This window comes from Drosophila biarmipes, chromosome 2R, assembly GCF_025231255.1.
Source record: "Drosophila biarmipes strain raj3 chromosome 2R, RU_DBia_V1.1, whole genome shotgun sequence".
Lineage (NCBI taxonomy): Eukaryota > Metazoa > Arthropoda > Insecta > Diptera > Drosophilidae > Drosophila > Drosophila biarmipes.
The window spans coordinates 6,406,809-6,431,218 of record NC_066615.1 but is presented as its reverse complement, the minus strand read 5'-3'; the positions used below and the strand labels follow the sequence as shown (position 1 = coordinate 6,431,218).

General features: G+C 43.6%; 50 non-coding genes and 8 pseudogenes across 50 annotated transcripts; all 58 read right to left on the bottom strand.

Annotated features, from left to right (window-relative positions):
- Positions 1-109: 109 nt before the first annotated feature.
- Positions 110-228, bottom strand: LOC127011128 (5S ribosomal RNA). The gene has a single exon (XR_007764182.1). It is a non-coding gene; the product is annotated as a 5S ribosomal RNA (ribosomal RNA).
- Positions 229-530: 302 nt separating this feature from the next.
- On the bottom strand, positions 531-649 carry LOC127011228 (5S ribosomal RNA). The gene has a single exon (XR_007764282.1). It is a non-coding gene; the product is annotated as a 5S ribosomal RNA (ribosomal RNA).
- Positions 650-951: 302 nt separating this feature from the next.
- LOC127011406 (5S ribosomal RNA) lies at positions 952-1,070 on the bottom strand (annotated as a pseudogene).
- A 302-nt stretch (positions 1,071-1,372) lies between these two features.
- LOC127011265 (5S ribosomal RNA) lies at positions 1,373-1,491 on the bottom strand. Its single transcript, XR_007764319.1, has one exon. It is a non-coding gene; the product is annotated as a 5S ribosomal RNA (ribosomal RNA).
- Positions 1,492-1,793: 302 nt separating this feature from the next.
- LOC127011465 (5S ribosomal RNA) lies at positions 1,794-1,912 on the bottom strand (annotated as a pseudogene).
- Positions 1,913-2,214: 302 nt separating this feature from the next.
- LOC127011227 (5S ribosomal RNA) lies at positions 2,215-2,333 on the bottom strand. Its single transcript, XR_007764281.1, has one exon. It is a non-coding gene; the product is annotated as a 5S ribosomal RNA (ribosomal RNA).
- Positions 2,334-2,635: 302 nt separating this feature from the next.
- LOC127011254 (5S ribosomal RNA) lies at positions 2,636-2,754 on the bottom strand. Its single transcript, XR_007764308.1, has one exon. It is a non-coding gene; the product is annotated as a 5S ribosomal RNA (ribosomal RNA).
- Positions 2,755-3,056: 302 nt separating this feature from the next.
- Positions 3,057-3,175, bottom strand: LOC127011226 (5S ribosomal RNA). The gene has a single exon (XR_007764280.1). It is a non-coding gene; the product is annotated as a 5S ribosomal RNA (ribosomal RNA).
- Positions 3,176-3,477: 302 nt separating this feature from the next.
- Positions 3,478-3,596, bottom strand: LOC127011089 (5S ribosomal RNA). Its single transcript, XR_007764143.1, has one exon. It is a non-coding gene; the product is annotated as a 5S ribosomal RNA (ribosomal RNA).
- Positions 3,597-3,898: 302 nt separating this feature from the next.
- On the bottom strand, positions 3,899-4,017 carry LOC127011243 (5S ribosomal RNA). The gene has a single exon (XR_007764297.1). It is a non-coding gene; the product is annotated as a 5S ribosomal RNA (ribosomal RNA).
- Positions 4,018-4,319: 302 nt separating this feature from the next.
- On the bottom strand, positions 4,320-4,438 carry LOC127011135 (5S ribosomal RNA). The gene has a single exon (XR_007764189.1). It is a non-coding gene; the product is annotated as a 5S ribosomal RNA (ribosomal RNA).
- A 302-nt stretch (positions 4,439-4,740) lies between these two features.
- On the bottom strand, positions 4,741-4,859 carry LOC127011232 (5S ribosomal RNA). The gene has a single exon (XR_007764286.1). It is a non-coding gene; the product is annotated as a 5S ribosomal RNA (ribosomal RNA).
- A 302-nt stretch (positions 4,860-5,161) lies between these two features.
- LOC127011225 (5S ribosomal RNA) lies at positions 5,162-5,280 on the bottom strand. The gene has a single exon (XR_007764279.1). It is a non-coding gene; the product is annotated as a 5S ribosomal RNA (ribosomal RNA).
- Positions 5,281-5,582: 302 nt separating this feature from the next.
- Positions 5,583-5,701, bottom strand: LOC127011221 (5S ribosomal RNA). The gene has a single exon (XR_007764275.1). It is a non-coding gene; the product is annotated as a 5S ribosomal RNA (ribosomal RNA).
- A 302-nt stretch (positions 5,702-6,003) lies between these two features.
- On the bottom strand, positions 6,004-6,122 carry LOC127011210 (5S ribosomal RNA). The gene has a single exon (XR_007764264.1). It is a non-coding gene; the product is annotated as a 5S ribosomal RNA (ribosomal RNA).
- Positions 6,123-6,424: 302 nt separating this feature from the next.
- LOC127011224 (5S ribosomal RNA) lies at positions 6,425-6,543 on the bottom strand. The gene has a single exon (XR_007764278.1). It is a non-coding gene; the product is annotated as a 5S ribosomal RNA (ribosomal RNA).
- A 302-nt stretch (positions 6,544-6,845) lies between these two features.
- LOC127011199 (5S ribosomal RNA) lies at positions 6,846-6,964 on the bottom strand. Its single transcript, XR_007764253.1, has one exon. It is a non-coding gene; the product is annotated as a 5S ribosomal RNA (ribosomal RNA).
- Positions 6,965-7,266: 302 nt separating this feature from the next.
- LOC127011223 (5S ribosomal RNA) lies at positions 7,267-7,385 on the bottom strand. Its single transcript, XR_007764277.1, has one exon. It is a non-coding gene; the product is annotated as a 5S ribosomal RNA (ribosomal RNA).
- Positions 7,386-7,687: 302 nt separating this feature from the next.
- Positions 7,688-7,806, bottom strand: LOC127011466 (5S ribosomal RNA; annotated as a pseudogene).
- A 302-nt stretch (positions 7,807-8,108) lies between these two features.
- On the bottom strand, positions 8,109-8,227 carry LOC127011187 (5S ribosomal RNA). Its single transcript, XR_007764241.1, has one exon. It is a non-coding gene; the product is annotated as a 5S ribosomal RNA (ribosomal RNA).
- A 302-nt stretch (positions 8,228-8,529) lies between these two features.
- Positions 8,530-8,648, bottom strand: LOC127011222 (5S ribosomal RNA). The gene has a single exon (XR_007764276.1). It is a non-coding gene; the product is annotated as a 5S ribosomal RNA (ribosomal RNA).
- Positions 8,649-8,950: 302 nt separating this feature from the next.
- LOC127011220 (5S ribosomal RNA) lies at positions 8,951-9,069 on the bottom strand. Its single transcript, XR_007764274.1, has one exon. It is a non-coding gene; the product is annotated as a 5S ribosomal RNA (ribosomal RNA).
- A 302-nt stretch (positions 9,070-9,371) lies between these two features.
- On the bottom strand, positions 9,372-9,490 carry LOC127011176 (5S ribosomal RNA). The gene has a single exon (XR_007764230.1). It is a non-coding gene; the product is annotated as a 5S ribosomal RNA (ribosomal RNA).
- A 302-nt stretch (positions 9,491-9,792) lies between these two features.
- LOC127011219 (5S ribosomal RNA) lies at positions 9,793-9,911 on the bottom strand. The gene has a single exon (XR_007764273.1). It is a non-coding gene; the product is annotated as a 5S ribosomal RNA (ribosomal RNA).
- Positions 9,912-10,213: 302 nt separating this feature from the next.
- LOC127011126 (5S ribosomal RNA) lies at positions 10,214-10,332 on the bottom strand. The gene has a single exon (XR_007764180.1). It is a non-coding gene; the product is annotated as a 5S ribosomal RNA (ribosomal RNA).
- Positions 10,333-10,634: 302 nt separating this feature from the next.
- LOC127011218 (5S ribosomal RNA) lies at positions 10,635-10,753 on the bottom strand. The gene has a single exon (XR_007764272.1). It is a non-coding gene; the product is annotated as a 5S ribosomal RNA (ribosomal RNA).
- A 302-nt stretch (positions 10,754-11,055) lies between these two features.
- On the bottom strand, positions 11,056-11,174 carry LOC127011217 (5S ribosomal RNA). The gene has a single exon (XR_007764271.1). It is a non-coding gene; the product is annotated as a 5S ribosomal RNA (ribosomal RNA).
- A 302-nt stretch (positions 11,175-11,476) lies between these two features.
- LOC127011216 (5S ribosomal RNA) lies at positions 11,477-11,595 on the bottom strand. The gene has a single exon (XR_007764270.1). It is a non-coding gene; the product is annotated as a 5S ribosomal RNA (ribosomal RNA).
- Positions 11,596-11,897: 302 nt separating this feature from the next.
- LOC127011215 (5S ribosomal RNA) lies at positions 11,898-12,016 on the bottom strand. The gene has a single exon (XR_007764269.1). It is a non-coding gene; the product is annotated as a 5S ribosomal RNA (ribosomal RNA).
- Positions 12,017-12,318: 302 nt separating this feature from the next.
- LOC127011101 (5S ribosomal RNA) lies at positions 12,319-12,437 on the bottom strand. The gene has a single exon (XR_007764155.1). It is a non-coding gene; the product is annotated as a 5S ribosomal RNA (ribosomal RNA).
- Positions 12,438-12,739: 302 nt separating this feature from the next.
- On the bottom strand, positions 12,740-12,858 carry LOC127011214 (5S ribosomal RNA). Its single transcript, XR_007764268.1, has one exon. It is a non-coding gene; the product is annotated as a 5S ribosomal RNA (ribosomal RNA).
- A 302-nt stretch (positions 12,859-13,160) lies between these two features.
- Positions 13,161-13,279, bottom strand: LOC127011165 (5S ribosomal RNA). Its single transcript, XR_007764219.1, has one exon. It is a non-coding gene; the product is annotated as a 5S ribosomal RNA (ribosomal RNA).
- Positions 13,280-13,581: 302 nt separating this feature from the next.
- Positions 13,582-13,700, bottom strand: LOC127011405 (5S ribosomal RNA; annotated as a pseudogene).
- Positions 13,701-14,002: 302 nt separating this feature from the next.
- Positions 14,003-14,121, bottom strand: LOC127011404 (5S ribosomal RNA; annotated as a pseudogene).
- A 302-nt stretch (positions 14,122-14,423) lies between these two features.
- On the bottom strand, positions 14,424-14,542 carry LOC127011213 (5S ribosomal RNA). The gene has a single exon (XR_007764267.1). It is a non-coding gene; the product is annotated as a 5S ribosomal RNA (ribosomal RNA).
- Positions 14,543-14,844: 302 nt separating this feature from the next.
- On the bottom strand, positions 14,845-14,963 carry LOC127011212 (5S ribosomal RNA). Its single transcript, XR_007764266.1, has one exon. It is a non-coding gene; the product is annotated as a 5S ribosomal RNA (ribosomal RNA).
- Positions 14,964-15,265: 302 nt separating this feature from the next.
- LOC127011402 (5S ribosomal RNA) lies at positions 15,266-15,384 on the bottom strand (annotated as a pseudogene).
- Positions 15,385-15,686: 302 nt separating this feature from the next.
- Positions 15,687-15,805, bottom strand: LOC127011211 (5S ribosomal RNA). Its single transcript, XR_007764265.1, has one exon. It is a non-coding gene; the product is annotated as a 5S ribosomal RNA (ribosomal RNA).
- Positions 15,806-16,107: 302 nt separating this feature from the next.
- Positions 16,108-16,226, bottom strand: LOC127011209 (5S ribosomal RNA). The gene has a single exon (XR_007764263.1). It is a non-coding gene; the product is annotated as a 5S ribosomal RNA (ribosomal RNA).
- A 302-nt stretch (positions 16,227-16,528) lies between these two features.
- On the bottom strand, positions 16,529-16,647 carry LOC127011099 (5S ribosomal RNA). Its single transcript, XR_007764153.1, has one exon. It is a non-coding gene; the product is annotated as a 5S ribosomal RNA (ribosomal RNA).
- Positions 16,648-16,949: 302 nt separating this feature from the next.
- Positions 16,950-17,068, bottom strand: LOC127011208 (5S ribosomal RNA). Its single transcript, XR_007764262.1, has one exon. It is a non-coding gene; the product is annotated as a 5S ribosomal RNA (ribosomal RNA).
- Positions 17,069-17,370: 302 nt separating this feature from the next.
- On the bottom strand, positions 17,371-17,489 carry LOC127011154 (5S ribosomal RNA). The gene has a single exon (XR_007764208.1). It is a non-coding gene; the product is annotated as a 5S ribosomal RNA (ribosomal RNA).
- A 302-nt stretch (positions 17,490-17,791) lies between these two features.
- LOC127011207 (5S ribosomal RNA) lies at positions 17,792-17,910 on the bottom strand. The gene has a single exon (XR_007764261.1). It is a non-coding gene; the product is annotated as a 5S ribosomal RNA (ribosomal RNA).
- A 302-nt stretch (positions 17,911-18,212) lies between these two features.
- Positions 18,213-18,331, bottom strand: LOC127011206 (5S ribosomal RNA). The gene has a single exon (XR_007764260.1). It is a non-coding gene; the product is annotated as a 5S ribosomal RNA (ribosomal RNA).
- A 302-nt stretch (positions 18,332-18,633) lies between these two features.
- Positions 18,634-18,752, bottom strand: LOC127011143 (5S ribosomal RNA). The gene has a single exon (XR_007764197.1). It is a non-coding gene; the product is annotated as a 5S ribosomal RNA (ribosomal RNA).
- A 302-nt stretch (positions 18,753-19,054) lies between these two features.
- LOC127011100 (5S ribosomal RNA) lies at positions 19,055-19,173 on the bottom strand. The gene has a single exon (XR_007764154.1). It is a non-coding gene; the product is annotated as a 5S ribosomal RNA (ribosomal RNA).
- Positions 19,174-19,475: 302 nt separating this feature from the next.
- Positions 19,476-19,594, bottom strand: LOC127011401 (5S ribosomal RNA; annotated as a pseudogene).
- Positions 19,595-19,896: 302 nt separating this feature from the next.
- On the bottom strand, positions 19,897-20,015 carry LOC127011205 (5S ribosomal RNA). The gene has a single exon (XR_007764259.1). It is a non-coding gene; the product is annotated as a 5S ribosomal RNA (ribosomal RNA).
- Positions 20,016-20,317: 302 nt separating this feature from the next.
- On the bottom strand, positions 20,318-20,436 carry LOC127011204 (5S ribosomal RNA). The gene has a single exon (XR_007764258.1). It is a non-coding gene; the product is annotated as a 5S ribosomal RNA (ribosomal RNA).
- Positions 20,437-20,738: 302 nt separating this feature from the next.
- Positions 20,739-20,857, bottom strand: LOC127011203 (5S ribosomal RNA). The gene has a single exon (XR_007764257.1). It is a non-coding gene; the product is annotated as a 5S ribosomal RNA (ribosomal RNA).
- Positions 20,858-21,159: 302 nt separating this feature from the next.
- LOC127011444 (5S ribosomal RNA) lies at positions 21,160-21,278 on the bottom strand (annotated as a pseudogene).
- Positions 21,279-21,580: 302 nt separating this feature from the next.
- On the bottom strand, positions 21,581-21,699 carry LOC127011202 (5S ribosomal RNA). Its single transcript, XR_007764256.1, has one exon. It is a non-coding gene; the product is annotated as a 5S ribosomal RNA (ribosomal RNA).
- A 302-nt stretch (positions 21,700-22,001) lies between these two features.
- Positions 22,002-22,120, bottom strand: LOC127011491 (5S ribosomal RNA). Its single transcript, XR_007764475.1, has one exon. It is a non-coding gene; the product is annotated as a 5S ribosomal RNA (ribosomal RNA).
- Positions 22,121-22,422: 302 nt separating this feature from the next.
- Positions 22,423-22,541, bottom strand: LOC127011136 (5S ribosomal RNA). The gene has a single exon (XR_007764190.1). It is a non-coding gene; the product is annotated as a 5S ribosomal RNA (ribosomal RNA).
- Positions 22,542-22,843: 302 nt separating this feature from the next.
- LOC127011127 (5S ribosomal RNA) lies at positions 22,844-22,962 on the bottom strand. Its single transcript, XR_007764181.1, has one exon. It is a non-coding gene; the product is annotated as a 5S ribosomal RNA (ribosomal RNA).
- A 302-nt stretch (positions 22,963-23,264) lies between these two features.
- Positions 23,265-23,383, bottom strand: LOC127011116 (5S ribosomal RNA). Its single transcript, XR_007764170.1, has one exon. It is a non-coding gene; the product is annotated as a 5S ribosomal RNA (ribosomal RNA).
- Positions 23,384-23,685: 302 nt separating this feature from the next.
- On the bottom strand, positions 23,686-23,804 carry LOC127011201 (5S ribosomal RNA). The gene has a single exon (XR_007764255.1). It is a non-coding gene; the product is annotated as a 5S ribosomal RNA (ribosomal RNA).
- A 302-nt stretch (positions 23,805-24,106) lies between these two features.
- On the bottom strand, positions 24,107-24,225 carry LOC127011105 (5S ribosomal RNA). The gene has a single exon (XR_007764159.1). It is a non-coding gene; the product is annotated as a 5S ribosomal RNA (ribosomal RNA).
- Between the last annotated feature and the right edge of the window lie 185 nt (positions 24,226-24,410).

Genomic DNA, 24,410 nt, shown 5'->3' with positions numbered 1-24,410 from the left:
ATTCGAATAGTCGAAATTTTGGATAAATTGATTCGAATTTGCAGTTGCAGAGAAAAATGGTATTCAGATGGCGTTGAAATATATAAGAGCGGCAAAAAGTTGTTGACGAGGCCAACAACACGCGGTGTTCCCAAGCGGTCCCCCATCTAAGTGCTAACCGCGCCCGACGCTGCTTAATTTCGGTGATCGGACGAGAACCGATGTATTCAGCGTGGTATGGTCGTTGGCGAAAGTCGCAGGGCTAAGCGCTGGGCTTATATTCCAAATTGGAACGCCGGTCCTGCCTAGAGGCTGCCCTTGATTCTATTTACTCGTACACTACCTTCGGCCAATATTGAAAGTGCTTTGAATCGTAATAAAAGATTAAAAAGGGTTTGGAGTCGTTTGCTTGAAAAATCAGTGCAAGAAATAATTTGGAAATATTCGAATAGTCGAAATTTTGGATAAATTGATTCGAATTTGCAGTTGCAGAGAAAAATGGTATTCAGATGGCGTTGAAATATATAAGAGCGGCAAAAAGTTGTTGACGAGGCCAACAACACGCGGTGTTCCCAAGCGGTCCATCATCTAAGTACTAACCGCGCCCGACGCTGCTTAATTTCGGTGATCGGACGAGAACCGATGTATTCAGCGTGGTATGGTCGTTGGCGAAAGTCGCAGGGCTAAGCGCTTGGCTTATATTCCAAATTGGAACGCCGGTCCTGCCTAGAGGCTGCCCTTGATTCTATTTACTCGTACACTACCTTCGGCCAATATTGAAAGTGCTTTGAATCGTAATAAAAGATTAAAAAGGGTTTGGAGTCGTTTGCTTGAAAAATCAGTGCAAGAAATAATTTGGAAATATTCGAATAGTCGAAATTTTGGATAAATTGATTCGAATTTGCAGTTGCAGAGAAAAATGGTATTCAGATGGCGTTGAAATATATAAGAGCGGCAAAAAGTTGTTGACGAGGCCAACAACACGCGGTGTTCCCAAGCGGTCCATCATCTAAGTACTAACCGCGCCCGACGCTGCTTAATTACGGTGATCGGACGAGAACCGATGTATTCAGCGTGGTATGGTCGTTGGCGAAAGTCGCAGGGCTAAGCGCTGGCCTTATATTCCAAATTGGAACGCCGGTCCTGCCTAGAGGCTGCCCTTGATTCTATTTACTCGTACACTACCTTCGGCCAATATTGAAAGTGCTTTGAATCGTAATAAAAGATTAAAAAGGGTTTGGAGTCGTTTGCTTGAAAAATCAGTGCAAGAAATAATTTGGAAATATTCGAATAGTCGAAATTTTGGATAAATTGATTCGAATTTGCAGTTGCAGAGAAAAATGGTATTCAGATGGCGTTGAAATATATAAGAGCGGCAAAAAGTTGTTGACGAGGCCAACAACACGCGGTGTTCCCAAGCGGTCCCCCATCTAAGTACTAACCGCGCCCGACGCTGCTTAATTTCGGTGATCGGACGAGAACCGATGTATTCAGCGTGGTATGGTCGTTGGCGAAAGTCGCAGGGCTAAGCGCTGGGCTTATATTCCAAATTGGAACGCCGGTCCTGCCTAGAGGCTGCCCTTGATTCTATTTACTCGTACACTACCTTCGGCCAATATTGAAAGTGCTTTGAATCGTAATAAAAGATTAAAAAGGGTTTGGAGTCGTTTGCTTGAAAAATCAGTGCAAGAAATAATTTGGAAATATTCGAATAGTCGAAATTTTGGATAAATTGATTCGAATTTGCAGTTGCAGAGAAAAATGGTATTCAGATGGCGTTGAAATATATAAGAGCGGCAAAAAGTTGTTGACGAGGCCAACAACAGGCGGTGTTCCCAAGCGGTCCATCATCTAAGTACTAACCGCGCCCGACGCTGCTTAATTTCGGTGATCGGACGAGAACCGATGTATTCAGCGTGGTATGGTCGTTGGCGAAAGTCGCAGGGCTAAGCGCTGGGCTTATATTCCAAATTGGAACGCCGGTCCTGCCTAGAGGCTGCCCTTGATTCTATTTACTCGTACACTACCTTCGGCCAATATTGAAAGTGCTTTGAATCGTAATAAAAGATTAAAAAGGGTTTGGAGTCGTTTGCTTGAAAAATCAGTGGAAGAAATAATTTGGAAATATTCGAATAGTCGAAATTTTGGATAAATTGATTCGAATTTGCAGTTGCAGAGAAAAATGGTATTCAGATGGCGTTGAAATATATAAGAGCGGCAAAAAGTGGTTGACGAGGCCAACAACACGCGGTGTTCCCAAGCGGTCCATCATCTAAGTACTAACCGCGCCCGACGCTGCTTAATTTCGGTGATCGGACGAGAACCGATGTATTCAGCGTGGTATGGTCGTTGGCGAAAGTCGCAGGGCTAAGCGCTGGGCTTATATTCCAAATTGGAACGCCGGTCCTGCCTAGAGGCTGCCCTTGATTCTATTTACTCGTACACTACCTTCGGCCAATATTGAAAGTGCTTTGAATCGTAATAAAAGATTAAAAAGGGTTTGGAGTCGTTTGCTTGAAAAATCAGTGCAAGAAATAATTTGGAAATATTCGAATAGTCGAAATTTTGGATAAATTGATTCGAATTTGCAGTTGCAGAGAAAAATGGTATTCAGATGGCGTTGAAATATATAAGAGCGGCAAAAAGTTGTTGACGAGGCCAACAACACGCGGTGTTCCCAAGCGGTCCCCCATCTAAGTACTAACCGCGCCCGACGCTGCTTAATTTCGGTGATCGGACGAGAACCGATGTATTCAGCGTGGTATGGTCGTTGGCGAAAGTCGCAGGGCTAAGCGCTTGGCTTATATTCCAAATTGGAACGCCGGTCCTGCCTAGAGGCTGCCCTTGATTCTATTTACTCGTACACTACCTTCGGCCAATATTGAAAGTGCTTTGAATCGTAATAAAAGATTAAAAAGGGTTTGGAGTCGTTTGCTTGAAAAATCAGTGCAAGAAATAATTTGGAAATATTCGAATAGTCGAAATTTTGGATAAATTGATTCGAATTTGCAGTTGCAGAGAAAAATGGTATTCAGATGGCGTTGAAATATATAAGAGCGGCAAAAAGTTGTTGACGAGGCCAACAACACGCGGTGTTCCCAAGCGGTCCATCATCTAAGTACTAACCGCGCCCGACGCTGCTTAATTTCGGTGATCGGACGAGAACCGATGTATTCAGCGTGGTATGGTCGTTGGCGAAAGTCGCAGGGCTAAGCGCTGGGCTTATATTCCAAATTGGAACGCCGGTCCTGCCTAGAGGCTGCCCTTGATTCTATTTACTCGTACACTACCTTCGGCCAATATTGAAAGTGCTTTGAATCGTAATAAAAGATTAAAAAGGGTTTGGAGTCGTTTGCTTGAAAAATCAGTGCAAGAAATAATTTGGAAATATTCGAATAGTCGAAATTTTGGATAAATTGATTCGAATTTGCAGTTGCAGAGAAAAATGGTATTCAGATGGCGTTGAAATATATAAGTGCGGCAAAAAGTTGTTGACGAGGCCAACAACACGCGGTGTTCCCAAGCGGTCCCCCATCTAAGTACTAACCGCGCCCGACGCTGCTTAATTACGGTGATCGGACGAGAACCGATGTATTCAGCGTGGTATGGTCGTTGGCGAAAGTCGCAGGGCTAAGCGCTGGCCTTATATTCCAAATTGGAACGCCGGTCCTGCCTAGAGGCTGCCCTTGATTCTATTTACTCGTACACTACCTTCGGCCAATATTGAAAGTGCTTTGAATCGTAATAAAAGATTAAAAAGGGTTTGGAGTCGTTTGCTTGAAAAATCAGTGCAAGAAATAATTTGGAAATATTCGAATAGTCGAAATTTTGGATAAATTGATTCGAATTTGCAGTTGCAGAGAAAAATGGTATTCAGATGGCGTTGAAATATATAAGAGCGGCAAAAAGTTGTTGACGAGGCCAACAACACGCGGTGTTCCCAAGCGGTCCCCCATCTAAGTACTAACCGCGCCCGACGCTGCTTAATTTCGGTGATCGGACGAGAACCGATGTATTCAGCGTGGTATGGTCGTTGGCGAAAGTCGCAGGGCTAAGCGCTGGGCTTATATTCCAAATTGGAACGCCGGTCCTGCCTAGAGGCTGCCCTTGATTCTATTTACTCGTACACTACCTTCGGCCAATATTGAAAGTGCTTTGAATCGTAATAAAAGATTAAAAAGGGTTTGGAGTCGTTTGCTTGAAAAATCAGTGCAAGAAATAATTTGGAAATATTCGAATAGTCGAAATTTTGGATAAATTGATTCGAATTTGCAGTTGCAGAGAAAAATGGTATTCAGATGGCGTTGAAATATATAAGAGCGGCAAAAAGTTGTTGACGAGGCCAACAACACGCGGTGTTCCCAAGCGGTCCCCCATCTAAGTACTAACCGCGCCCGACGCTGCTTAATTACGGTGATCGAACGAGAACCGATGTATTCAGGGTGGTATGGTCGTTGGCGAAAGTCGCAGGGCTAAGCGCTGGCCTTATATTCCAAATTGGAACGCCGGTCCTGCCTAGAGGCTGCCCTTGATTCTATTTACTCGTACACTACCTTCGGCCAATATTGAAAGTGCTTTGAATCGTAATAAAAGATTAAAAAGGGTTTGGAGTCGTTTGCTTGAAAAATCAGTGCAAGAAATAATTTGGAAATATTCGAATAGTCGAAATTTTGGATAAATTGATTCGAATTTGCAGTTGCAGAGAAAAATGGTATTCAGATGGCGTTGAAATATATAAGAGCGGCAAAAAGTTGTTGACGAGGCCAACAACACGCGGTGTTCCCAAGCGGTCCCCCATCTAAGTACTAACCGCGCCCGACGCTGCTTAATTTCGGTGATCGGACGAGAACCGATGTATTCAGCGTGGTATGGTCGTTGGCGAAAGTCGCAGGGCTAAGCGCTGGGCTTATATTCCAAATTGGAACGCCGGTCCTGCCTAGAGGCTGCCCTTGATTCTATTTACTCGTACACTACCTTCGGCCAATATTGAAAGTGCTTTGAATCGTAATAAAAGATTAAAAAGGGTTTGGAGTCGTTTGCTTGAAAAATCAGTGCAAGAAATAATTTGGAAATATTCGAATAGTCGAAATTTTGGATAAATTGATTCGAATTTGCAGTTGCAGAGAAAAATGGTATTCAGATGGCGTTGAAATATATAAGAGCGGCAAAAAGTTGTTGACGAGGCCAACAACACGCGGTGTTCCCAAGCGGTCCATCATCTAAGTACTAACCGCGCCCGACGCTGCTTAATTTCGGTGATCGGACGAGAACCGATGTATTCAGCGTGGTATGGTCGTTGGCGAAAGTCGCAGGGCTAAGCGCTGGGCTTATATTCCAAATTGGAACGCCGGTCCTGCCTAGAGGCTGCCCTTGATTCTATTTACTCGTACACTACCTTCGGCCAATATTGAAAGTGCTTTGAATCGTAATAAAAGATTAAAAAGGGTTTGGAGTCGTTTGCTTGAAAAATCAGTGCAAGAAATAATTTGGAAATATTCGAATAGTCGAAATTTTGGATAAATTGATTCGAATTTGCAGTTGCAGAGAAAAATGGTATTCAGATGGCGTTGAAATATATAAGAGCGGCAAAAAGTTGTTGACGAGGCCAACAACACGCGGTGTTCCCAAGCGGTCCCCCATCTAAGTACTAACCGCGCCCGACGCTGCTTAATTTCGGTGATCGGACGAGAACCGATGTATTCAGCGTGGTATGGTCGTTGGCGAAAGTCGCAGGGCTAAGCGCTGGCCTTATATTCCAAATTGGAACGCCGGTCCTGCCTAGAGGCTGCCCTTGATTCTATTTACTCGTACACTACCTTCGGCCAATATTGAAAGTGCTTTGAATCGTAATAAAAGATTAAAAAGGGTTTGGAGTCGTTTGCTTGAAAAATCAGTGCAAGAAATAATTTGGAAATATTCGAATAGTCGAAATTTTGGATAAATTGATTCGAATTTGCAGTTGCAGAGAAAAATGGTATTCAGATGGCGTTGAAATATATAAGAGCGGCAAAAAGTTGTTGACGAGGCCAACAACACGCGGTGTTCCCAAGCGGTCCCCCATCTAAGTACTAACCGCGCCCGACGCTGCTTAATTTCGGTGATCGGACGAGAACCGATGTATTCAGCGTGGTATGGTCGTTGGCGAAAGTCGCAGGGCTAAGCGCTGGGCTTATATTCCAAATTGGAACGCCGGTCCTGCCTAGAGGCTGCCCTTGATTCTATTTACTCGTACACTACCTTCGGCCAATATTGAAAGTGCTTTGAATCGTAATAAAAGATTAAAAAGGGTTTGGAGTCGTTTGCTTGAAAAATCAGTGCAAGAAATAATTTGGAAATATTCGAATAGTCGAAATTTTGGATAAATTGATTCGAATTTGCAGTTGCAGAGAAAAATGGTATTCAGATGGCGTTGAAATATATAAGAGCGGCAAAAAGTTGTTGACGAGGCCAACAACACGCGGTGTTCCCAAGCGGTCCATCATCTAAGTACTAACCGCGCCCGACGCTGCTTAATTTCGGTGATCGGACGAGAACCGATGTATTCAGCGTGGTATGGTCGTTGGCGAAAGTCGCAGGGCTAAGCGCTGGGCTTATATTCCAAATTGGAACGCCGGTCCTGCCTAGAGGCTGCCCTTGATTCTATTTACTCGTACACTACCTTCGGCCAATATTGAAAGTGCTTTGAATCGTAATAAAAGATTAAAAAGGGTTTGGAGTCGTTTGCTTGAAAAATCAGTGCAAGAAATAATTTGGAAATATTCGAATAGTCGAAATTTTGGATAAATTGATTCGAATTTGCAGTTGCAGAGAAAAATGGTATTCAGATGGCGTTGAAATATATAAGAGCGGCAAAAAGTTGTTGACGAGGCCAACAACACGCGGTGTTCCCAAGCGGTCCCCCATCTAAGTACTAACCGCGCCCGACGCTGCTTAATTTCGGTGATCGGACGAGAACCGATGTATTCAGCGTGGTATGGTCGTTGGCGAAAGTCGCAGGGCTAAGCGCTGGGCTTATATTCCAAATTGGAACGCCGGTCCTGCCTAGAGGCTGCCCTTGATTCTATTTACTCGTACACTACCTTCGGCCAATATTGAAAGTGCTTTGAATCGTAATAAAAGATTAAAAAGGGTTTGGAGTCGTTTGCTTGAAAAATCAGTGCAAGAAATAATTTGGAAATATTCGAATAGTCGAAATTTTGGATAAATTGATTCGAATTTGCAGTTGCAGAGAAAAATGGTATTCAGATGGCGTTGAAATATATAAGAGCGGCAAAAAGTTGTTGACGAGGCCAACAACACGCGGTGTTCCCAAGCGGTCCATCATCTAAGTACTAACCGCGCCCGACGCTGCTTAATTTCGGTGATCGGACGAGAACCGATGTATTCAGCGTGGTATGGTCGTTGGCGAAAGTCGCAGGGCTAAGCGCTGGGCTTATATTCCAAATTGGAACGCCGGTCCTGCCTAGAGGCTGCCCTTGATTCTATTTACTCGTACACTACCTTCGGCCAATATTGAAAGTGCTTTGAATCGTAATAAAAGATTAAAAAGGGTTTGGAGTCGTTTGCTTGAAAAATCAGTGCAAGAAATAATTTGGAAATATTCGAATAGTCGAAATTTTGGATAAATTGATTCGAATTTGCAGTTGCAGAGAAAAATGGTATTCAGATGGCGTTGAAATATATAAGAGCGGCAAAAAGTTGTTGACGAGGCCAACAACACGCGGTGTTCCCAAGCGGTCCATCATCTAAGTACTAACCGCGCCCGACGCTGCTTAATTACGGTGATCGAACGAGAACCGATGTATTCAGGGTGGTATGGTCGTTGGCGAAAGTCGCAGGGCTAAGCGCTGGCCTTATATTCCAAATTGGAACGCCGGTCCTGCCTAGAGGCTGCCCTTGATTCTATTTACTCGTACACTACCTTCGGCCAATATTGAAAGTGCTTTGAATCGTAATAAAAGATTAAAAAGGGTTTGGAGTCGTTTGCTTGAAAAATCAGTGCAAGAAATAATTTGGAAATATTCGAATAGTCGAAATTTTGGATAAATTGATTCGAATTTGCAGTTGCAGAGAAAAATGGTATTCAGATGGCGTTGAAATATATAAGAGCGGCAAAAAGTTGTTGACGAGGCCAACAACACGCGGTGTTCCCAAGCGGTCCCCCATCTAAGTACTAACCGCGCCCGACGCTGCTTAATTTCGGTGATCGGACGAGAACCGATGTATTCAGCGTGGTATGGTCGTTGGCGAAAGTCGCAGGGCTAAGCGCTGGGCTTATATTCCAAATTGGAACGCCGGTCCTGCCTAGAGGCTGCCCTTGATTCTATTTACTCGTACACTACCTTCGGCCAATATTGAAAGTGCTTTGAATCGTAATAAAAGATTAAAAAGGGTTTGGAGTCGTTTGCTTGAAAAATCAGTGCAAGAAATAATTTGGAAATATTCGAATAGTCGAAATTTTGGATAAATTGATTCGAATTTGCAGTTGCAGAGAAAAATGGTATTCAGATGGCGTTGAAATATATAAGAGCGGCAAAAAGTTGTTGACGAGGCCAACAACACGCGGTGTTCCCAAGCGGTCCATCATCTAAGTACTAACCGCGCCCGACGCTGCTTAATTTCGGTGATCGGACGAGAACCGATGTATTCAGCGTGGTATGGTCGTTGGCGAAAGTCGCAGGGCTAAGCGCTGGGCTTATATTCCAAATTGGAACGCCGGTCCTGCCTAGAGGCTGCCCTTGATTCTATTTACTCGTACACTACCTTCGGCCAATATTGAAAGTGCTTTGAATCGTAATAAAAGATTAAAAAGGGTTTGGAGTCGTTTGCTTGAAAAATCAGTGCAAGAAATAATTTGGAAATATTCGAATAGTCGAAATTTTGGATAAATTGATTCGAATTTGCAGTTGCAGAGAAAAATGGTATTCAGATGGCGTTGAAATATATAAGAGCGGCAAAAAGTTGTTGACGAGGCCAACAACACGCGGTGTTCCCAAGCGGTCCATCATCTAAGTACTAACCGCGCCCGACGCTGCTTAATTTCGGTGATCGGACGAGAACCGATGTATTCAGCGTGGTATGGTCGTTGGCGAAAGTCGCAGGGCTAAGCGCTGGCCTTATATTCCAAATTGGAACGCCGGTCCTGCCTAGAGGCTGCCCTTGATTCTATTTACTCGTACACTACCTTCGGCCAATATTGAAAGTGCTTTGAATCGTAATAAAAGATTAAAAAGGGTTTGGAGTCGTTTGCTTGAAAAATCAGTGCAAGAAATAATTTGGAAATATTCGAATAGTCGAAATTTTGGATAAATTGATTCGAATTTGCAGTTGCAGAGAAAAATGGTATTCAGATGGCGTTGAAATATATAAGAGCGGCAAAAAGTTGTTGACGAGGCCAACAACACGCGGTGTTCCCAAGCGGTCCCCCATCTAAGTACTAACCGCGCCCGACGCTGCTTAATTTCGGTGATCGGACGAGAACCGATGTATTCAGCGTGGTATGGTCGTTGGCGAAAGTCGCAGGGCTAAGCGCTGGGCTTATATTCCAAATTGGAACGCCGGTCCTGCCTAGAGGCTGCCCTTGATTCTATTTACTCGTACACTACCTTCGGCCAATATTGAAAGTGCTTTGAATCGTAATAAAAGATTAAAAAGGGTTTGGAGTCGTTTGCTTGAAAAATCAGTGCAAGAAATAATTTGGAAATATTCGAATAGTCGAAATTTTGGATAAATTGATTCGAATTTGCAGTTGCAGAGAAAAATGGTATTCAGATGGCGTTGAAATATATAAGAGCGGCAAAAAGTTGTTGACGAGGCCAACAACACGCGGTGTTCCCAAGCGGTCCATCATCTAAGTACTAACCGCGCCCGACGCTGCTTAATTTCGGTGATCGGACGAGAACCGATGTATTCAGCGTGGTATGGTCGTTGGCGAAAGTCGCAGGGCTAAGCGCTTGGCTTATATTCCAAATTGGAACGCCGGTCCTGCCTAGAGGCTGCCCTTGATTCTATTTACTCGTACACTACCTTCGGCCAATATTGAAAGTGCTTTGAATCGTAATAAAAGATTAAAAAGGGTTTGGAGTCGTTTGCTTGAAAAATCAGTGCAAGAAATAATTTGGAAATATTCGAATAGTCGAAATTTTGGATAAATTGATTCGAATTTGCAGTTGCAGAGAAAAATGGTATTCAGATGGCGTTGAAATATATAAGAGCGGCAAAAAGTTGTTGACGAGGCCAACAACACGCGGTGTTCCCAAGCGGTCCCCCATCTAAGTGCTAACCGCGCCCGACGCTGCTTAATTTCGGTGATCGGACGAGAACCGATGTATTCAGCGTGGTATGGTCGTTGGCGAAAGTCGCAGGGCTAAGCGCTGGGCTTATATTCCAAATTGGAACGCCGGTCCTGCCTAGAGGCTGCCCTTGATTCTATTTACTCGTACACTACCTTCGGCCAATATTGAAAGTGCTTTGAATCGTAATAAAAGATTAAAAAGGGTTTGGAGTCGTTTGCTTGAAAAATCAGTGCAAGAAATAATTTGGAAATATTCGAATAGTCGAAATTTTGGATAAATTGATTCGAATTTGCAGTTGCAGAGAAAAATGGTATTCAGATGGCGTTGAAATATATAAGAGCGGCAAAAAGTTGTTGACGAGGCCAACAACACGCGGTGTTCCCAAGCGGTCCATCATCTAAGTACTAACCGCGCCCGACGCTGCTTAATTTCGGTGATCGGACGAGAACCGATGTATTCAGCGTGGTATGGTCGTTGGCGAAAGTCGCAGGGCTAAGCGCTGGGCTTATATTCCAAATTGGAACGCCGGTCCTGCCTAGAGGCTGCCCTTGATTCTATTTACTCGTACACTACCTTCGGCCAATATTGAAAGTGCTTTGAATCGTAATAAAAGATTAAAAAGGGTTTGGAGTCGTTTGCTTGAAAAATCAGTGCAAGAAATAATTTGGAAATATTCGAATAGTCGAAATTTTGGATAAATTGATTCGAATTTGCAGTTGCAGAGAAAAATGGTATTCAGATGGCGTTGAAATATATAAGAGCGGCAAAAAGTGGTTGACGAGGCCAACAACACGCGGTGTTCCCAAGCGGTCCATCATCTAAGTACTAACCGCGCCCGACGCTGCTTAATTTCGGTGATCGGACGAGAACCGATGTATTCAGCGTGGTATGGTCGTTGGCGAAAGTCGCAGGGCTAAGCGCTGGGCTTATATTCCAAATTGGAACGCCGGTCCTGCCTAGAGGCTGCCCTTGATTCTATTTACTCGTACACTACCTTCGGCCAATATTGAAAGTGCTTTGAATCGTAATAAAAGATTAAAAAGGGTTTGGAGTCGTTTGCTTGAAAAATCAGTGCAAGAAATAATTTGGAAATATTCGAATAGTCGAAATTTTGGATAAATTGATTCGAATTTGCAGTTGCAGAGAAAAATGGTATTCAGATGGCGTTGAAATATATAAGAGCGGCAAAAAGTTGTTGATGAGGCCAACAACACGCGGTGTTCCCAAGCGGTCCATCATCTAAGTACTAACCGCGCCCGACGCTGCTTAATTTCGGTGATCGGACGAGAACCGATGTATTCAGCGTGGTATGGTCGTTGGCGAAAGTCGCAGGGCTAAGCGCTGGGCTTATATTCCAAATTGGAACGCCGGTCCTGCCTAGAGGCTGCCCTTGATTCTATTTACTCGTACACTACCTTCGGCCAATATTGAAAGTGCTTTGAATCGTAATAAAAGATTAAAAAGGGTTTGGAGTCGTTTGCTTGAAAAATCAGTGCAAGAAATAATTTGGAAATATTCGAATAGTCGAAATTTTGGATAAATTGATTCGAATTTGCAGTTGCAGAGAAAAATGGTATTCAGATGGCGTTGAAATATATAAGAGCGGCAAAAAGTTGTTGACGAGGCCAACAACACGCGGTGTTCCCAAGCGGTCCATCATCTAAGTACTAACCGCGCCCGACGCTGCTTAATTTCGGTGATCGGACGAGAACCGATGTATTCAGCGTGGTATGGTCGTTGGCGAAAGTCGCAGGGCTAAGCGCTTGGCTTATATTCCAAATTGGAACGCCGGTCCTGCCTAGAGGCTGCCCTTGATTCTATTTACTCGTACACTACCTTCGGCCAATATTGAAAGTGCTTTGAATCGTAATAAAAGATTAAAAAGGGTTTGGAGTCGTTTGCTTGAAAAATCAGTGCAAGAAATAATTTGGAAATATTCGAATAGTCGAAATTTTGGATAAATTGATTCGAATTTGCAGTTGCAGAGAAAAATGGTATTCAGATGGCGTTGAAATATATAAGAGCGGCAAAAAGTTGTTGACGAGGCCAACAACACGCGGTGTTCCCAAGCGGTCCCCCATCTAAGTACTAACCGCGCCCGACGCTGCTTAATTTCGGTGATCGGACGAGAACCGATGTATTCAGCTTGGTATGGTCGTTGGCGAAAGTCGCAGGGCTAAGCGCTGGGCTTATATTCCAAATTGGAACGCCGGTCCTGCCTAGAGGCTGCCCTTGATTCTATTTACTCGTACACTACCTTCGGCCAATATTGAAAGTGCTTTGAATCGTAATAAAAGATTAAAAAGGGTTTGGAGTCGTTTGCTTGAAAAATCAGTGCAAGAAATAATTTGGAAATATTCGAATAGTCGAAATTTTGGATAAATTGATTCGAATTTGCAGTTGCAGAGAAAAATGGTATTCAGATGGCGTTGAAATATATAAGAGCGGCAAAAAGTTGTTGACGAGGCCAACAACACGCGGTGTTCCCAAGCGGTCCATCATCTAAGTACTAACCGCGCCCGACGCTGCTTAATTTCGGTGATCGGACGAGAACCGATGTATTCAGCGTGGTATGGTCGTTGGCGAAAGTCGCAGGGCTAAGCGCTGGGCTTATATTCCAAATTGGAACGCCGGTCCTGCCTAGAGGCTGCCCTTGATTCTATTTACTCGTACACTACCTTCGGCCAATATTGAAAGTGCTTTGAATCGTAATAAAAGATTAAAAAGGGTTTGGAGTCGTTTGCTTGAAAAATCAGTGCAAGAAATAATTTGGAAATATTCGAATAGTCGAAATTTTGGATAAATTGATTCGAATTTGCAGTTGCAGAGAAAAATGGTATTCAGATGGCGTTGAAATATATAAGAGCGGCAAAAAGTTGTTGACGAGGCCAACAACACGCGGTGTTCCCAAGCGGTCCCCCATCTAAGTACTAACCGCGCCCGACGCTGCTTAATTTCGGTGATCGGACGAGAACCGATGTATTCAGCGTGGTATGGTCGTTGGCGAAAGTCGCAGGGCTAAGCGCTTGGCTTATATTCCAAATTGGAACGCCGGTCCTGCCTAGAGGCTGCCCTTGATTCTATTTACTCGTACACTACCTTCGGCCAATATTGAAAGTGCTTTGAATCGTAATAAAAGATTAAAAAGGGTTTGGAGTCGTTTGCTTGAAAAATCAGTGCAAGAAATAATTTGGAAATATTCGAATAGTCGAAATTTTGGATAAATTGATTCGAATTTGCAGTTGCAGAGAAAAATGGTATTCAGATGGCGTTGAAATATATAAGAGCGGCAAAAAGTTGTTGACGAGGCCAACAACACGCGGTGTTCCCAAGCGGTCCATCATCTAAGTACTAACCGCGCCCGACGCTGCTTAATTACGGTGATCGGACGAGAACCGATGTATTCAGCGTGGTATGGTCGTTGGCGAAAGTCGCAGGGCTAAGCGCTGGCCTTATATTCCAAATTGGAACGCCGGTCCTGCCTAGAGGCTGCCCTTGATTCTATTTACTCGTACACTACCTTCGGCCAATATTGAAAGTGCTTTGAATCGTAATAAAAGATTAAAAAGGGTTTGGAGTCGTTTGCTTGAAAAATCAGTGCAAGAAATAATTTGGAAATATTCGAATAGTCGAAATTTTGGATAAATTGATTCGAATTTGCAGTTGCAGAGAAAAATGGTATTCAGATGGCGTTGAAATATATAAGAGCGGCAAAAAGTTGTTGACGAGGCCAACAACACGCGGTGTTCCCAAGCGGTCCATCATCTAAGTACTAACCGCGCCCGACGCTGCTTAATTACGGTGATCGGACGAGAACCGATGTATTCAGCGTGGTATGGTCGTTGGCGAAAGTCGCAGGGCTAAGCGCTGGCCTTATATTCCAAATTGGAACGCCGGTCCTGCCTAGAGGCTGCCCTTGATTCTATTTACTCGTACACTACCTTCGGCCAATATTGAAAGTGCTTTGAATCGTAATAAAAGATTAAAAAGGGTTTGGAGTCGTTTGCTTGAAAAATCAGTGCAAGAAATAATTTGGAAATATTCGAATAGTCGAAATTTTGGATAAATTGATTCGAATTTGCAGTTGCAGAGAAAAATGGTATTCAGATGGCGTTGAAATATATAAGAGCGGCAAAAAGTTGTTGACGAGGCCAACAACACGCGGTGTTCCCAAGCGGTCCATCATCTAAGTACTAACCGCGCCCGACGCTGCTTAATTTCGGTGATCGGACGAGAACCGATGTATTCAGCGTGGTATGGTCGTTGGCGAAAGTCGCAGGGCTAAGCGCTGGGCTTATATTCCAAATTGGAACGCCGGTCCTGCCTAGAGGCTGCCCTTGATTCTATTTACTCGTACACTACCTTCGGCCAATATTGAAAGTGCTTTGAATCGTAATAAAAGATTAAAAAGGGTTTGGAGTCGTTTGCTTGAAAAATCAGTGCAAGAAATAATTTGGAAATATTCGAATAGTCGAAATTTTGGATAAATTGATTCGAATTTGCAGTTGCAGAGAAAAATGGTATTCAGATGGCGTTGAAATATATAAGAGCGGCAAAAAGTTGTTGACGAGGCCAACAACACGCGGTGTTCCCAAGCGGTCCATCATCTAAGTACTAACCGCGCCCGACGCTGCTTAATTTCGGTGATCGGACGAGAACCGATGTATTCAGCGTGGTATGGTCGTTGGCGAAAGTCGCAGGGCTAAGCGCTGGGCTTATATTCCAAATTGGAACGCCGGTCCTGCCTAGAGGCTGCCCTTGATTCTATTTACTCGTACACTACCTTCGGCCAATATTGAAAGTGCTTTGAATCGTAATAAAAGATTAAAAAGGGTTTGGAGTCGTTTGCTTGAAAAATCAGTGCAAGAAATAATTTGGAAATATTCGAATAGTCGAAATTTTGGATAAATTGATTCGAATTTGCAGTTGCAGAGAAAAATGGTATTCAGATGGCGTTGAAATATATAAGAGCGGCAAAAAGTTGTTGACGAGGCCAACAACACGCGGTGTTCCCAAGCGGTCCATCATCTAAGTACTAACCGCGCCCGACGCTGCTTAATTACGGTGATCGGACGAGAACCGATGTATTCAGCGTGGTATGGTCGTTGGCGAAAGTCGCAGGGCTAAGCGCTGGCCTTATATTCCAAATTGGAACGCCGGTCCTGCCTAGAGGCTGCCCTTGATTCTATTTACTCGTACACTACCTTCGGCCAATATTGAAAGTGCTTTGAATCGTAATAAAAGATTAAAAAGGGTTTGGAGTCGTTTGCTTGAAAAATCAGTGCAAGAAATAATTTGGAAATATTCGAATAGTCGAAATTTTGGATAAATTGATTCGAATTTGCAGTTGCAGAGAAAAATGGTATTCAGATGGCGTTGAAATATATAAGAGCGGCAAAAAGTTGTTGACGAGGCCAACAACACGCGGTGTTCCCAAGCGGTCCATCATCTAAGTACTAACCGCGCCCGACGCTGCTTAATTTCGGTGATCGGACGAGAACCGATGTATTCAGCGTGGTATGGTCGTTGGCGAAAGTCGCAGGGCTAAGCGCTGGGCTTATATTCCAAATTGGAACGCCGGTCCTGCCTAGAGGCTGCCCTTGATTCTATTTACTCGTACACTACCTTCGGCCAATATTGAAAGTGCTTTGAATCGTAATAAAAGATTAAAAAGGGTTTGGAGTCGTTTGCTTGAAAAATCAGTGCAAGAAATAATTTGGAAATATTCGAATAGTCGAAATTTTGGATAAATTGATTCGAATTTGCAGTTGCAGAGAAAAATGGTATTCAGATGGCGTTGAAATATATAAGAGCGGCAAAAAGTTGTTGACGAGGCCAACAACACGCGGTGTTCCCAAGCGGTCCATCATCTAAGTACTAACCGCGCCCGACGCTGCTTAATTTCGGTGATCGGACGAGAACCGATGTATTCAGCGTGGTATGGTCGTTGGCGAAAGTCGCAGGGCTAAGCGCTGGGCTTATATTCCAAATTGGAACGCCGGTCCTGCCTAGAGGCTGCCCTTGATTCTATTTACTCGTACACTACCTTCGGCCAATATTGAAAGTGCTTTGAATCGTAATAAAAGATTAAAAAGGGTTTGGAGTCGTTTGCTTGAAAAATCAGTGCAAGAAATAATTTGGAAATATTCGAATAGTCGAAATTTTGGATAAATTGATTCGAATTTGCAGTTGCAGAGAAAAATGGTATTCAGATGGCGTTGAAATATATAAGAGCGGCAAAAAGTTGTTGACGAGGCCAACAACACGCGGTGTTCCCAAGCGGTCCCCCATCTAAGTACTAACCGCGCCCGACGCTGCTTAATTTCGGTGATCGGACGAGAACCGATGTATTGAGCGTGGTATGGTCGTTGGCGAAAGTCGCAGGGCTAAGCGCTGGCCTTATATTCCAAATTGGAACGCCGGTCCTGCCTAGAGGCTGCCCTTGATTCTATTTACTCGTACACTACCTTCGGCCAATATTGAAAGTGCTTTGAATCGTAATAAAAGATTAAAAAGGGTTTGGAGTCGTTTGCTTGAAAAATCAGTGCAAGAAATAATTTGGAAATATTCGAATAGTCGAAATTTTGGATAAATTGATTCGAATTTGCAGTTGCAGAGAAAAATGGTATTCAGATGGCGTTGAAATATATAAGAGCGGCAAAAAGTTGTTGACGAGGCCAACAACACGCGGTGTTCCCAAGCGGTCCATCATCTAAGTACTAACCGCGCCCGACGCTGCTTAATTTCGGTGATCGGACGAGAACCGATGTATTCAGCGTGGTATGGTCGTTGGCGAAAGTCGCAGGGCTAAGCGCTGGGCTTATATTCCAAATTGGAACGCCGGTCCTGCCTAGAGGCTGCCCTTGATTCTATTTACTCGTACACTACCTTCGGCCAATATTGAAAGTGCTTTGAATCGTAATAAAAGATTAAAAAGGGTTTGGAGTCGTTTGCTTGAAAAATCAGTGCAAGAAATAATTTGGAAATATTCGAATAGTCGAAATTTTGGATAAATTGATTCGAATTTGCAGTTGCAGAGAAAAATGGTATTCAGATGGCGTTGAAATATATAAGAGCGGCAAAAAGTTGTTGACGAGGCCAACAACACGCGGTGTTCCCAAGCGGTCCCCCATCTAAGTACTAACCGCGCCCGACGCTGCTTAATTTCGGTGATCGGACGAGAACCGATGTATTCAGCGTGGTATGGTCGTTGGCGAAAGTCGCAGGGCTAAGCGCTGGCCTTATATTCCAAATTGGAACGCCGGTCCTGCCTAGAGGCTGCCCTTGATTCTATTTACTCGTACACTACCTTCGGCCAATATTGAAAGTGCTTTGAATCGTAATAAAAGATTAAAAAGGGTTTGGAGTCGTTTGCTTGAAAAATCAGTGCAAGAAATAATTTGGAAATATTCGAATAGTCGAAATTTTGGATAAATTGATTCGAATTTGCAGTTGCAGAGAAAAATGGTATTCAGATGGCGTTGAAATATATAAGAGCGGCAAAAAGTTGTTGACGAGGCCAACAACACGCGGTGTTCCCAAGCGGTCCATCATCTAAGTACTAACCGCGCCCGACGCTGCTTAATTTCGGTGATCGGACGAGAACCGATGTATTCAGCGTGGTATGGTCGTTGGCGAAAGTCGCAGGGCTAAGCGCTGGGCTTATATTCCAAATTGGAACGCCGGTCCTGCCTAGAGGCTGCCCTTGATTCTATTTACTCGTACACTACCTTCGGCCAATATTGAAAGTGCTTTGAATCGTAATAAAAGATTAAAAAGGGTTTGGAGTCGTTTGCTTGAAAAATCAGTGCAAGAAATAATTTGGAAATATTCGAATAGTCGAAATTTTGGATAAATTGATTCGAATTTGCAGTTGCAGAGAAAAATGGTATTCAGATGGCGTTGAAATATATAAGAGCGGCAAAAAGTTGTTGATGAGGCCAACAACACGCGGTGTTCCCAAGCGGTCCATCATCTAAGTACTAACCGCGCCCGACGCTGCTTAATTTCGGTGATCGGACGAGAACCGATGTATTCAGCGTGGTATGGTCGTTGGCGAAAGTCGCAGGGCTAAGCGCTGGGCTTATATTCCAAATTGGAACGCCGGTCCTGCCTAGAGGCTGCCCTTGATTCTATTTACTCGTACACTACCTTCGGCCAATATTGAAAGTGCTTTGAATCGTAATAAAAGATTAAAAAGGGTTTGGAGTCGTTTGCTTGAAAAATCAGTGCAAGAAATAATTTGGAAATATTCGAATAGTCGAAATTTTGGATAAATTGATTCGAATTTGCAGTTGCAGAGAAAAATGGTATTCAGATGGCGTTGAAATATATAAGAGCGGCAAAAAGTTGTTGACGAGGCCAACAACACGCGGTGTTCCCAAGCGGTCCCCCATCTAAGTACTAACCGCGCCCGACGCTGCTTAATTTCGGTGATCGGACGAGAACCGATGTATTCAGCGTGGTATGGTCGTTGGCGAAAGTCGCAGGGCTAAGCGCTTGGCTTATATTCCAAATTGGAACGCCGGTCCTGCCTAGAGGCTGCCCTTGATTCTATTTACTCGTACAATACCTTCGGCCAATATTGAAAGTGCTTTGAATCGTAATAAAAGATTAAAAAGGGTTTGGAGTCGTTTGCTTGAAAAATCAGTGCAAGAAATAATTTGGAAATATTCGAATAGTCGAAATTTTGGATAAATTGATTCGAATTTGCAGTTGCAGAGAAAAATGGTATTCAGATGGCGTTGAAATATATAAGAGCGGCAAAAAGTTGTTGACGAGGCCAACAACACGCGGTGTTCCCAAGCGGTCCCCCATCTAAGTACTAACCGCGCCCGACGCTGCTTAATTTCGGTGATCGGACGAGAACCGATGTATTCAGCTTGGTATGGTCGTTGGCGAAAGTCGCAGGGCTAAGCGCTGGGCTTATATTCCAAATTGGAACGCCGGTCCTGCCTAGAGGCTGCCCTTGATTCTATTTACTCGTACACTACCTTCGGCCAATATTGAAAGTGCTTTGAATCGTAATAAAAGATTAAAAAGGGTTTGGAGTCGTTTGCTTGAAAAATCAGTGCAAGAAATAATTTGGAAATATTCGAATAGTCGAAATTTTGGATAAATTGATTCGAATTTGCAGTTGCAGAGAAAAATGGTATTCAGATGGCGTTGAAATATATAAGAGCGGCAAAAAGTTGTTGACGAGGCCAACAACACGCGGTGTTCCCAAGCGGTCCATCATCTAAGTACTAACCGCGCCCGACGCTGCTTAATTACGGTGATCGGACGAGAACCGATGTATTCAGCGTGGTATGGTCGTTGGCGAAAGTCGCAGGGCTAAGCGCTGGGCTTATATTCCAAATTGGAACGCCGGTCCTGCCTAGAGGCTGCCCTTGATTCTATTTACTCGTACACTACCTTCGGCCAATATTGAAAGTGCTTTGAATCGTAATAAAAGATTAAAAAGGGTTTGGAGTCGTTTGCTTGAAAAATCAGTGCAAGAAATAATTTGGAAATATTCGAATAGTCGAAATTTTGGATAAATTGATTCGAATTTGCAGTTGCAGAGAAAAATGGTATTCAGATGGCGTTGAAATATATAAGAGCGGCAAAAAGTGGTTGACGAGGCCAACAACACGCGGTGTTCCCAAGCGGTCCATCATCTAAGTACTAACCGCGCCCGACGCTGCTTAATTTCGGTGATCGGACGAGAACCGATGTATTCAGCGTGGTATGGTCGTTGGCGAAAGTCGCAGGGCTAAGCGCTGGGCTTATATTCCAAATTGGAACGCCGGTCCTGCCTAGAGGCTGCCCTTGATTCTATTTACTCGTACACTACCTTCGGCCAATATTGAAAGTGCTTTGAATCGTAATAAAAGATTAAAAAGGGTTTGGAGTCGTTTGCTTGAAAAATCAGTGCAAGAAATAATTTGGAAATATTCGAATAGTCGAAATTTTGGATAAATTGATTCGAATTTGCAGTTGCAGAGAAAAATGGTATTCAGATGGCGTTGAAATATATAAGAGCGGCAAAAAGTTGTTGATGAGGCCAACAACACGCGGTGTTCCCAAGCGGTCCATCATCTAAGTACTAACCGCGCCCGACGCTGCTTAATTTCGGTGATCGGACGAGAACCGATGTATTCAGCGTGGTATGGTCGTTGGCGAAAGTCGCAGGGCTAAGCGCTGGGCTTATATTCCAAATTGGAACGCCGGTCCTGCCAAGAGGCTGCCCTTGATTCTATTTACTCGTACACTACCTTCGGCCAATATTGAAAGTGCTTTGAATCGTAATAAAAGATTAAAAAGGGTTTGGAGTCGTTTGCTTGAAAAATCAGTGCAAGAAATAATTTGGAAATATTCGAATAGTCGAAATTTTGGATAAATTGATTCGAATTTGCAGTTGCAGAGAAAAATGGTATTCAGATGGCGTTGAAATATATAAGAGCGGCAAAAAGTTGTTGACGAGGCCAACAACACGCGGTGTTCCCAAGCGGTCCATCATCTAAGTACTAACCGCGCCCGACGCTGCTTAATTTCGGTGATCGGACGAGAACCGATGTATTCAGCGTGGTATGGTCGTTGGCGAAAGTCGCAGGGCTAAGCGCTTGGCTTATATTCCAAATTGGAACGCCGGTCCTGCCTAGAGGCTGCCCTTGATTCTATTTACTCGTACACTACCTTCGGCCAATATTGAAAGTGCTTTGAATCGTAATAAAAGATTAAAAAGGGTTTGGAGTCGTTTGCTTGAAAAATCAGTGCAAGAAATAATTTGGAAATATTCGAATAGTCGAAATTTTGGATAAATTGATTCGAATTTGCAGTTGCAGAGAAAAATGGTATTCAGATGGCGTTGAAATATATAAGAGCGGCAAAAAGTTGTTGACGAGGCCAACAACACGCGGTGTTCCCAAGCGGTCCATCATCTAAGTACTAACCGCGCCCGACGCTGCTTAATTTCGGTGATCGGACGAGAACCGATGTATTCAGCTTGGTATGGTCGTTGGCGAAAGTCGCAGGGCTAAGCGCTGGGCTTATATTCCAAATTGGAACGCCGGTCCTGCCTAGAGGCTGCCCTTGATTCTATTTACTCGTACACTACCTTCGGCCAATATTGAAAGTGCTTTGAATCGTAATAAAAGATTAAAAAGGGTTTGGAGTCGTTTGCTTGAAAAATCAGTGCAAGAAATAATTTGGAAATATTCGAATAGTCGAAATTTTGGATAAATTGATTCGAATTTGCAGTTGCAGAGAAAAATGGTATTCAGATGGCGTTGAAATATATAAGAGCGGCAAAAAGTTGTTGACGAGGCCAACAACACGCGGTGTTCCCAAGCGGTCCATCATCTAAGTACTAACCGCGCCCGACGCTGCTTAATTTCGGTGATCGGACGAGAACCGATGTATTCAGCGTGGTATGGTCGTTGGCGAAAGTCGCAGGGCTAAGCGCTGGGCTTATATTCCAAATTGGAACGCCGGTCCTGCCTAGAGGCTGCCCTTGATTCTATTTACTCGTACACTACCTTCGGCCAATATTGAAAGTGCTTTGAATCGTAATAAAAGATTAAAAAGGGTTTGGAGTCGTTTGCTTGAAAAATCAGTGCAAGAAATAATTTGGAAATATTCGAATAGTCGAATTTTTGGATAAATTGATTCGAATTTGCAGTTGCAGAGAAAAATGGTATTCAGATGGCGTTGAAATATATAAGAGCGGCAAAAAGTTGTTGACGAGGCCAACAACACGCGGTGTTCCCAAGCGGTCCCCCATCTAAGTACTAACCGCGCCCGACGCTGCTTAATTACGGTGATCGGACGAGAACCGATGTATTCAGCGTGGTATGGTCGTTGGCGAAAGTCGCAGGGCTAAGCGCTGGCCTTATATTCCAAATTGGAACGCCGGTCCTGCCTAGAGGCTGCCCTTGATTCTATTTACTCGTACACTACCTTCGGCCAATATTGAAAGTGCTTTGAATCGTAATAAAAGATTAAAAAGGGTTTGGAGTCGTTTGCTTGAAAAATCAGTGCAAGAAATAATTTGGAAATATTCGAATAGTCGAAATTTTGGATAAATTAATTCGAATTTGCAGTTGCAGAGAAAAATGGTATTCAGATGGCGTTGAAATATATAAGAGCGGCAAAAAGTTGTTGACGAGGCCAACAACACGCGGTGTTCCCAAGCGGTCCCCCATCTAAGTACTAACCGCGCCCGACGCTGCTTAATTTCGGTGATCGGACGAGAACCGATGTATTCAGCGTGGTATGGTCGTTGGCGAAAGTCGCAGGGCTAAGCGCTGGGCTTATATTCCAAATTGGAACGCCGGTCCTGCCTAGAGGCTGCCCTTGATTCTATTTACTCGTACACTACCTTCGGCCAATATTGAAAGTGCTTTGAATCGTAATAAAAGATTAAAAAGGGTTTGGAGTCGTTTGCTTGAAAAATCAGTGCAAGAAATAATTTGGAAATATTCGAATAGTCGAAATTTTGGATAAATTGATTCGAATTTGCAGTTGCAGAGAAAAATGGTATTCAGATGGCGTTGAAATATATAAGAGCGGCAAAAAGTTGTTGACGAGGCCAACAACACGCGGTGTTCCCAAGCGGTCCCCCATCTAAGTACTAACCGCGCCCGACGCTGCTTAATTTCGGTGATCGGACGAGAACCGATGTATTCAGCGTGGTATGGTCGTTGGCGAAAGTCGCAGGGCTAAGCGCTGGGCTTATATTCCAAATTGGAACGCCGGTCCTGCCTAGAGGCTGCCCTTGATTCTATTTACTCGTACACTACCTTCGGCCAATATTGAAAGTGCTTTGAATCGTAATAAAAGATTAAAAAGGGTTTGGAGTCGTTTGCTTGAAAAATCAGTGCAAGAAATAATTTGGAAATATTCGAATAGTCGAAATTTTGGATAAATTGATTCGAATTTGCAGTTGCAGAGAAAAATGGTATTCAGATGGCGTTGAAATATATAAGAGCGGCAAAAAGTTGTTGACGAGGCCAACAACACGCGGTGTTCCCAAGCGGTCCCCCATCTAAGTACTAACCGCGCCCGACGCTGCTTAATTTCGGTGATCGGACGAGAACCGATGTATTCAGCGTGGTATGGTCGTTGGCGAAAGTCGCAGGGCTAAGCGCTGGCCTTATATTCCAAATTGGAACGCCGGTCCTGCCTAGAGGCTGCCCTTGATTCTATTTACTCGTACACTACCTTCGGCCAATATTGAAAGTGCTTTGAATCGTAATAAAAGATTAAAAAGGGTTTGGAGTCGTTTGCTTGAAAAATCAGTGCAAGAAATAATTTGGAAATATTCGAATAGTCGAAATTTTGGATAAATTGATTCGAATTTGCAGTTGCAGAGAAAAATGGTATTCAGATGGCGTTGAAATATATAAGAGCGGCAAAAAGTTGTTGACGAGGCCAACAACACGCGGTGTTCCCAAGCGGTCCATCATCTAAGTACTAACCGCGCCCGACGCTGCTTAATTTCGGTGATCGGACGAGAACCGATGTATTCAGCGTGGTATGGTCGTTGGCGAAAGTCGCAGGGCTAAGCGCTGGCCTTATATTCCAAATTGGAACGCCGGTCCTGCCTAGAGGCTGCCCTTGATTCTATTTACTCGTACACTACCTTCGGCCAATATTGAAAGTGCTTTGAATCGTAATAAAAGATTAAAAAGGGTTTGGAGTCGTTTGCTTGAAAAATCAGTGCAAGAAATAATTTGGAAATATTCGAATAGTCGAAATTTTGGATAAATTGATTCGAATTTGCAGTTGCAGAGAAAAATGGTATTCAGATGGCGTTGAAATATATAAGAGCGGCAAAAAGTTGTTGACGAGGCCAACAACACGCGGTGTTCCCAAGCGGTCCCCCATCTAAGTACTAACCGCGCCCGACGCTGCTTAATTTCGGTGATCGGACGAGAACCGATGTATTCAGCGTGGTATGGTCGTTGGCGAAAGTCGCAGGGCTAAGCGCTTGGCTTATATTCCAAATTGGAACGCCGGTCCTGCCTAGAGGCTGCCCTTGATTCTATTTACTCGTACACTACCTTCGGCCAATATTGAAAGTGCTTTGAATCGTAATAAAAGATTAAAAAGGGTTTGGAGTCGTTTGCTTGAAAAATCAGTGCAAGAAATAAT